The sequence below is a fragment of the Pseudorca crassidens genome, chromosome 8, assembly GCF_039906515.1.
Source record: "Pseudorca crassidens isolate mPseCra1 chromosome 8, mPseCra1.hap1, whole genome shotgun sequence".
Lineage (NCBI taxonomy): Eukaryota > Metazoa > Chordata > Mammalia > Artiodactyla > Delphinidae > Pseudorca > Pseudorca crassidens.
This window is the reverse complement of record NC_090303.1, coordinates 46,355,485-46,364,792: the sequence shown is the minus strand read 5'-3', so window position 1 is coordinate 46,364,792 and position 9,308 is coordinate 46,355,485.

The following is a 9,308-nucleotide window of genomic DNA, read 5'->3' as shown; positions in this document are numbered from 1 at the left end:
TGTTTGGTGAGAAAGTCCAAAGTCTAGACATGAATGCTAGTACCAGGAAACTTAGTTGGGGTTGCAGGTCCAAGCTGCATTCAGCTTTACTAATAGTAATGCTGACGCTCTGATCTCCATGTCTCTATTGTATGTATTTCTCAATTATCAATAACTCCAAGTCCAGAGGAAGAATGTTGTGAGTAATAATCACCCTTAACTCCCATCCCCCTGTGTATATATGTGGACATAGTTAAAAGGGAGTAGATTTTATTTCATTGTTTATATACTCTCCACTCCCCAACCTCTAAAATAAACACAAAGGAAAAAATTCAGGTTAAAAGGAATAATTTTCAGAAACTAAAATTTTAAAGAGATGCTAGGGACACCAATGTTAATTTCAACTACAAGAAAAATGAATAGAGTCAATGCACTTATTAGAATGAATAAGCTTATCCACGTCTATTTATCATAAATGGATGTTGCATTTTGCCAAATGCTTTTTCTGCATCTATTGAGATCAGTATGAATTTTGTCCTTCATTTTGTTAATGTGGTGTATCACATTGATTTGTGGATGTTGAACCATCCTTGCATCCCTGGAACAAACCCTACTTGTTCATGGTGTGCGATCCTTTTAGTGTATTGTTGAATTCTAGTTTGCTAATATTTTGTTGAGGATTTTTGCGTCTGTGTTCATAAAGGATATTGGCCTGTGACTTTATTTTCTTTTGGTGTTATTGTCTGGTTTGGGTAATGCTGGCCTCATAAAATGAGTTTGGAAGTGTCCTTCCTCTTATATTTTTTAGATTCTATTCTATTTAATAGTCAGGGTAGGGCTTACTTGCATCTAATAATGTCAAGGCAACTGCTGATACATCAGCAGACTTTATAGGCTATTAAGTGGGAGTTTTACTTCCCAGACATATATAGTAAAACTACAAGAAAGAAAAAATGTTAGGCAATAACACATGCATTTAATAAACAATTTGCAGGCTTTAATATAAGAAATTATTTCTATATAAACAGGAGATGGTTTAGATCTTCAATCAGAGATGTAGAATTTACATGTATTGGGAGACAAAGTTCCTGATGATAGAATAAGATAGCAGGATAGGATAAGAAAAAAAGCTTAGAGTTTCTCACAGAATTCAGTGCCTTCCCATTTTAAGCAGTCTCTTCCAGTTAACTTCAGTCTTTGGCGCTATTCAATTTCACCCAATACACTTATTTCTGGCATACTTATGAGACAGCAAATATGACAGATATGTATTTTCTTGGCTGACATGTTAAAAAAAAACAAATAAAATTTGGAATTTTAACTTTTAAACCATTAAATAAACAATTACACAGATGCTTTTCCCTCCAGCTTAATAAAAACGAAGTTGCTTTTGGAGAGATTATTTTTAAACTCAATGTGTAAACGTCCATCATCACAATATAACAGTTTTAACAGTCTGAGCATTTGCTTAGTTAATACACCATGCGTGAATACTTCTTGGGATATACAGTATCATTTCCTTTAAGGTACCATACATGTAACATATAGCATCATACCTCATATTAGAAAAGTGTCCCTTCCTCAAGAGTCTTGCTGCCTGACAACTGTAGAATAACCATGATGCAAATGGCCTTCCTGGAGGTGCTAATGCACAAACTACAGAACCATAGGCCTCAGCCCTGTGTAATATCACAGTGTTTATGCAATTAATATTTTAGTGTACAGTTGCAAAAACTTTTGTGTATTTATCATATTTTACAATTTGTACTAATTTATTAAAGAGTTGAAATTTTAGTTGCGTAAAATGGTTCACTCATTCTGATTACAGTTGAATGTAACGAATTTATTAAAAGAGCAGGACTCCATAGGATCCATCACAAAACAACTTTATTTTTCCCCCAACTGTCCTTTCATACCTTTTTTTTTTTTTTTTTTTTTTTTTTTTTTTTTTTTACGGTACGCAGGCCTCTCACTGTTGTGGCCTCTCCCGTTGCGGAGCACAGGCTCCGGACGCGCAGGCTCAGCGGCCATGGCTCACGGGCCCAGCCGCTCCGCGGCATGTGGGATCTTCCCGGACCAGGGCACGAGCCCGTGTCCCCTGCATCGGCAGGTGGACTCTCAACCACTGCGCCACCAGGGGAGCCCCTCATACCTATTTTTGAGGGCAGGATTTCCCTTTCCCATTGGATGAAATTATAGGCAGGTGTCATGAGTCTCTGAATCAGTCTTTGATATAAAAATCACTTCTTTCACATTGAGTCATAAAACTGACGCGGGCTTCCCTGGTGGCGCAGTGGTTGAGAGTCCGCCTGCCGATGCAGGGGACACGGGCTCGTGCCCCGGTCCGGGAGGATCCCACATGCCGCGGAGCAGCTGGGCCCGTGAGCCATGGCCGCTGAGCCTGCGCGTCCAGAGCCTGTGCTCCGCAACGGGAGAGGCCACAACAGTGAGAGGACCGCGTAGAGCAAAAAAAAAAAAAAAAAAACCAAAAACCAAAGAAACAAAAAAACTGATGTTTCAATAATTAAAAAGTCTATTTCCATGTAGCAGCTAAAACTCTGAGCTTAAAGCTTCTCCTCTCCCCAGCTGGGGCTCGCTTCAGGCTGGAAGCCTGCAGTGGGAAAGGGGAAATGGTCATTTCCATTTCCCCACTTTGTGCCTCTCTGTCTTCCCCAAACTCATGAAGAGCAGTTTCTGACTCTTCAGAAAGCCTGGAAAGATCTACTTAACTGATTACTACTTTGCTTTGGTTTTGGAAGATATTCACGTGATCCCTTTCTCCACTCTCCAGCTCTCCTGCTTTCGTCAGGGATTCTGCTTCACTGAGGATCCCTTGTCAAGGTCCCTTAAACTGGCAAGGTCTCCTCTCTGGCAGCTGTCAAACACAGGCCTCCTTCACACCAGACATGAAACGCCTCCAAAGTCTGTCAGCTGAAGTCGCTTCCCTCCCACCAGAAAGCCCTCTAACTGACTGCTCTAGGCTGCCTCTCTCCCCTTGTGACCCACATCTAGTCTGCAGGGCACGCTCCTGCATCATTTATCCTGACAAACACTAGGAATGAAGGTTGTTCCCATAGACGCACCTCTCACCTCTCGACCTTCAGAGTAACTAGCTGGCCTTCTGAGTTTCCAGGCATGGCTCAGACAGCAGTGTGCCACGTTTCCTGCCTGCATCCCTGTTCCCAGTTGCACCAATCAAGCTCTCCATTGAGAACAGCACTTTTAGACCTCTCCTAGGGGATTAGGAGTGAGACTCCCTGGAAATGAATTTCTCCAAAAAAATCTCCCCCAGACTCTTCATTCCCAACCCCTTTATATCCCTCAGTGTGTTTAGGTTTTCAGGTTACAAAATTTTTCCAGTACTGCATAGGTGTTAGCACTATGCTAGCACTGCATAGGTGATATCACTTTGGAATGTGAGAATATTCATCACCTATTATTTTCCTCCAGTCTAGTGATGACAAATCCTATTTTTAACAGCCTGTTACATAAACAAATATGCTGTATGAGCATAGCTAAATCCTGAAAGTGAAGCAGAAAAATGAAAACAGTTTTGCATGGTAGAAATATCTGAATTTTAAGACATTTCCTTCAATATTGTTTTCGCAATAATATTTTTAAATTTTGAGTTGGAATGGAAGCATTCATGTGTTTCTTTAATTTTTCATCATGCATTCATTGTTTTGATTCAACAAATAATATGGGGAACAATGATAATTGTAATGTGTATCCCACTCTCAAGGAATTCACAGTAGAACCATATGAGTATATTGTAATATAATCTGCAATAACATTATTATAATATAATATGTAATTATGTGTGTGTATGTGTAAATAGGCTAAGGGTGTGAGACAGGCACAGTGACAAGTGCCAAGGAGTTCAGAAAGGTAGACATGACCTCCAGTTGTGGGAGACTTTGAGAAACTGAGGGACGTATCTTGAGAAATGGATAGAATTTAATTTTTCTAAGCCATGGAGAAGGATATTCCAGGGAAAAACGGAATAAAGGCATGTTTAGGGAAGTTGCTTTGTAAAAGTAATTGGGAATAATTCAGTAGGGCTGGAGCTAGTATGAGTTAAAAGATCAAGTTGGAAAGATATGTTGGGCCAGAATGAGAACAATCTCATGTCTATAACTTCTTTTAATATGCCAGAAGCTTTTGTGTATGTTACATAGAGAGGAATATTCACCATTTATTAACTTATTAATTTTAAAACAATATATATACCTCACTTACACAGATAATTCATGAAATATACTAATTTAATAGATTACATTTCTCCAAACTCGTAAACATCGTTGCAAACTGAGTCCCCCTTTTTAAATGTTTTTCAAGAGAAGACAAAATATACTCAACATTGCAATGACTATAAAACTGACTGATACAAAATTTACAAAAGGGCTAAAACTTAGGAAGTAAATTTGTTTCCTCATCATTTCTATCCTGATTCTGATTCTCTTTATGCTTCTGAATTCTTACCTCTTCCATTTCTTCCTGGGGTTACAATTATACTCAGCTGAGAAAGCCAGGCTTAGTTTTGCAAATAAGCGGCTGATAGTCCAAGATTTTGAACATGAGAATTAAGTCCATTACCCATTTGAAGATTTTATAGTCACACATTGCACATTACATCAGAAACAGTCCAAATTATTGGCTGAGGCCAATCAGATATGCTTTGAGTTTTTGGTGACCTGGTCTTTCCCTCAAAATGACACTGGTTCTGGGCTTCCCTGGTGGCGCAGTGGTTGAGAGTCCGCCTGCCGATGCAGGGGACACGGGATCGTGCCCCGGTCCGGGATGATCCCACATGCCGCGGAGCGGCTGGGCCCGTGAGCCATGGCCGCTGAGCCTGCGCATCCGGAGCCTGTGCTCCGCAGCGGGAGAGGCCACAACAGTGAGAGGCCCACGTACCGCAAAAAAAAAAAAAAAAAAAAAGACACCGGTTCTGAACTCATTATCTTCACAGTTACATATATGTCTAACTTGCAGTGTTGGTTCGGGAAGTCTTTTTCTCGTTTTACTACTTATACAACTGCTTTGGGCTTCATTGGGTTCAGGTAATTCTAAAATTAATTTGATCCATTGAAAATACAAATTTTCTTTCTCATCAACCACAAAGAATTAACAGTATTGACATCTTAACTCCAGGCTGAGGAGTTTGGATCTTGGTCTGTAGGAAACATGAGCCAATGAAGGGCTCTAAATAAGAGAGTCGCTTGAGATGTGCTTCAGGAAGATCAAAGGTTTAGCATAAAAGGGTAGGAACAGGGGAACCAGAGACAAGTTTGGAGACTATTGTCTGGGTGAGCAGTAATTAAGACCTAAATAAACTAGGGCAATGGCTGTGGGAGCAGAGAAATTAGCAGAATTTAGACACCTTATCTGTTTCAAAAGCCCAAATGTGATTTACTCAAATCCCACCCAATGAGTGGAAGAGACCAGGGAGAGAGATGGCTGTGGTTTCACTGGGATTTGATTGTGATGTTGATGGTTGCTACTTTAGTGCTTCAGTGCTCATTGGAAGGGATAAGCCCAGTTTCTTAGTCAGTTCGGGCTGTTGTAACAAATTGGCATAGACTGGGTCCCTTATAAACAACAGAAGATTATTTCTCACAGTTTGAATGCTGAAAGTCTGAGATGAGGTCAGCACGGTGGGGTTCTGGTGAGGGCCCTCCTCTGGGTTTCAGTGCTGACTTCTCATCGTGTCCTTACATGGCAGAAAAGGGTTGAGGGGGCTCTCTGGGGTCGCTTTTATAAGGGCAGTACTCCCACTCTTGAGGGCTTCACCCTCATGACCTAATTACCTCACAGGGGCCCCACCTTCTAAAATCATCACATGGAGGGTTAGAATTTCAATATATCAATTTGAGGGGGGGAGTACAAACATTTAATTCATAATGCCAAGATATCCACTAGTGAAACAGACACCCTGTGAAGAGGCAATCAATGAGCAAAGCAAGAAATGTTCCCATCACCCATGGTGCAGTTATCATCCTAAAACTACCCCAGTTGATAGACCCTTTGCATTGCTGCTTGAACCTTATTATCTCTGACTTAACTCTGTGGGTACAGGATTATGAAGTTGAAGTGTCTGTCTATCATTATGGAATTGAGCATCCTAATCCCTCCAACAATACTCTTTAAAATAATATTCACTGGGTTTTCTCTCATTAAAAAAGTTTTACATTTTTTATCTCAGGAAACAGAAAAGTATAATAAAGAAAATATTGATCACCTTTAAACCTATCCCACAGAGACATCTACTGTTAAAATGTTGGCACAATTCCCTCTAGTCTTTAAAAAATAAGGTTAGGATCATTATGTATATTCCATCTGGTACTACTTTATTCCTGTAACAATAAACGGTGAGTGTTTCCTCGATCTTGAAATATTTTTTTTTCCCCTGAAACAGAGGTTAGTAAACTAATACAAACTGCCACCTGTTTCTGTAAATAAATTTTCCTGGAACACAGCCATGCCCCTTTGTTTATGAACTGTCCGTGGCTGCTTTTGGACTAGAACAAAAGAATTGAGGAGTTGTGGTAGAGGCAGTATAGCCTGCAGAGCTGAACATATTTACTATCCGGTCCTTCACAAAAAAAAAGGTTGCCAACCTCTGTTTTAAAAGATAATTTTAATGGCACATAGAATTAGATCAGAGGCTGTTTTATTTGGTAGTGAATGGACCAGTAGTTAGAAGCACAAGGGTAGAGCCAGATTGTCTGGGTTCATATCCTAGCCCCACCACTTAAGAGGTATCTTAGGCAATTTATTTAACCTCTTTGTGCCTCAGTTATCTCATCTGTAAAGTGGGGAAATTATCAGCCTCATCCTTATAAGATTGTGGTGAATTCTGTGATGCACCACCCAGATGTCCCCCTTCAGTAATGAGTGACTTATTTCTTCAGCTGCTGGGAGTGTTACCAGCAGCTGGCCCATAGCTGTCAGCCTTCTTTGGGGACTGCCTTGCCGAGAAAACTGCCTCATTCAAAGTCATTCTTTTTCAAGGGACAGCTCATATCAATGACACATCCACATCAGTGAGGTAGTAATAAGGACCTGAGTCCCTTGTCCCAACTCAAGACAACTCTGAAGGGCCAGTTCAATTCCAAAGTTTCCCATGGATTGGCTGAGTCCTTTATTGGTATTGAACCATAGCTCGGCTTCTCCCTCTGCCCAATCCTACATCTTCTTCCTCTCTTTCACAAGTGTTTATCTCAAGAATACTCTCTAGTAAGTATCCTACAACCTAATCTCCATCTCGGAAGACGGCTCTTAAAGCACCCAATCTGAGACAGAGTGTTAAATGAGCCTATATTGTAAAGTATCTGGCACGTAGTACATGCTATATAATTGTTTGTTATCAAACTCATAAATAATCCACTGGGAGACAGTAGAATGGACATACAAGTTCAAGGAGAAAAAAACAATAATATAAAATTTCCTACAATTAAAGAATAGCTTATTCACTAAATTTTTAAATGAATGATAGTGAGAAATTTACACTAAGGCATTTAAATTTCATTGGATACATTTAAAGTTCGATACAACCATTTTATTTACAATGTAAACATTAAAAATGTATTAAAAATCATATCCTTGGCAACTTTGTAAATTTACTATGACAGTGTTAGATGTAATCCACCAAAATGTATGAATAAGTGCATTGTTTTACAAAATTAATTTGGGAGTGTGCTAGAATACTTCTTTTTTTTTCTCTCTCTTTTTCTGCGGCACGTGGGCCTCTCACCGTGTGGCCTCTCCCATTGGGGAGCACAGGCTCCGGACGCGCAGGCTCAGCGGCCATGGCTCACGGGCCCAGCTGCTCCGCGGCATGTGGGATCTTCCCGGACCGGGGCACAAACCCATGTCCTCTGCATCGGCAGGCGGACTCTCAACCACTGCGCCACCAGGGAAGCCCTAGAATACTTTTTAAAGACCATTATTTTAAGATATCTCAAATCTTCTCATCCTCAACCTTTGTAAAAAGATTACCTAAGCCATATCACATGTTCACAGGGCCTTAATTTCCACTTGGTGCGTAAAGAGTAAAAGTTGCTCTCAGGTACAGACTGATTTTTTTCATGTGAAAATACAGGGAGTTGGGGTTAGCCAGTCACAGACTCCATGGACTATTCCAATAGTTGCTGAATTGCTGCCGAGGGCAGCAGTAAATAAGAAGGAAATTAGCAATCTTCAACTGCTCTCCTTTATTGGTTTAAAACCACAACAGAAAATCCTATACCGGATCGCCACAACATTAATAAAGGAGCTTAAAAAGAAGAGCATCCTGTTAGGGTTACAGAAGTTTAAAAAACAAAACAAACATTAAGACTAGCAACTCCGGCAGCCATCACAAAAATGAATGTTTGATAAAGACAGCTAGTGTAACCTCAGACCAGTCTGTTAAATTCCCTGATACGCTTTAATCTTCCAACAAATACAATGTACTCTCCCACTTCGTAAATATTTTTGAATACATATTATGTAGTCGAGCGCTACAGGAAATCCAAAGTTCTATACTAAAAGTTTACTATCCACAAGGAAAATACTGTCTGCCATTTTCCGGACAGCAGGAAGGGAGAAGAATAAGTCGATGTCAGGCAGCTTCTCTTTTAAGGGACATTCTCCAGTTCTACTCACAAGGAACACGGTTTAGTGAAGAAGGAGAATCAGTTTCCAAGTAGAATGAGAAAAGTGTCACGTATTCCTATGGGGACTTTAGGGTGCAAGGAACTGAAAGCAATGTGAAAAGAGTAGACTTTCACAAAAGCTTAGATGGAAAACAAAGGGGAGAAAAAGATATTAGCTAGTGGGGAGTGTAGAGCAGAGAAAGATATTGCTTTAGGATTTATTCAACAAATTTTTGAGCATATGCTCTGTGCTATGCACTGTTTTAGGTCTTGGAGATTAAGTAGAGAATAAAGCAGACAGAGTCCCTGTCTATTAGGGAATAAGCTAAGCCACTATAACAAACAGGTCCGAACAAACAGTAATTTTTAAAAGAAGAGAGTTTATTTTCTCTTGTGTAATGGTCGAAACTTTGTGGCTGATCGAAGGGAGGAGGGAACCTCAGCTCCCCAAATTAGGCTGGGACTTAGACTAATGGAGCAGTTTTGCCTTCCTAAATACATGGCTTCCCTTTCCAGTCCATGTTTCTTTTTGCCATTTTCCAGAGAGCAAGAAGGGAGAAGAGGTAGTAGACAGCAAGCAGCTTCTCTTTTAAGGGACATGATCCAGTTCTACTCACATCTCAAAGGTCATAGTTTTTTTTTTTAACTTTTTATTTTATATTGGAGTACAATTGATTAACAATGTTGTATTAG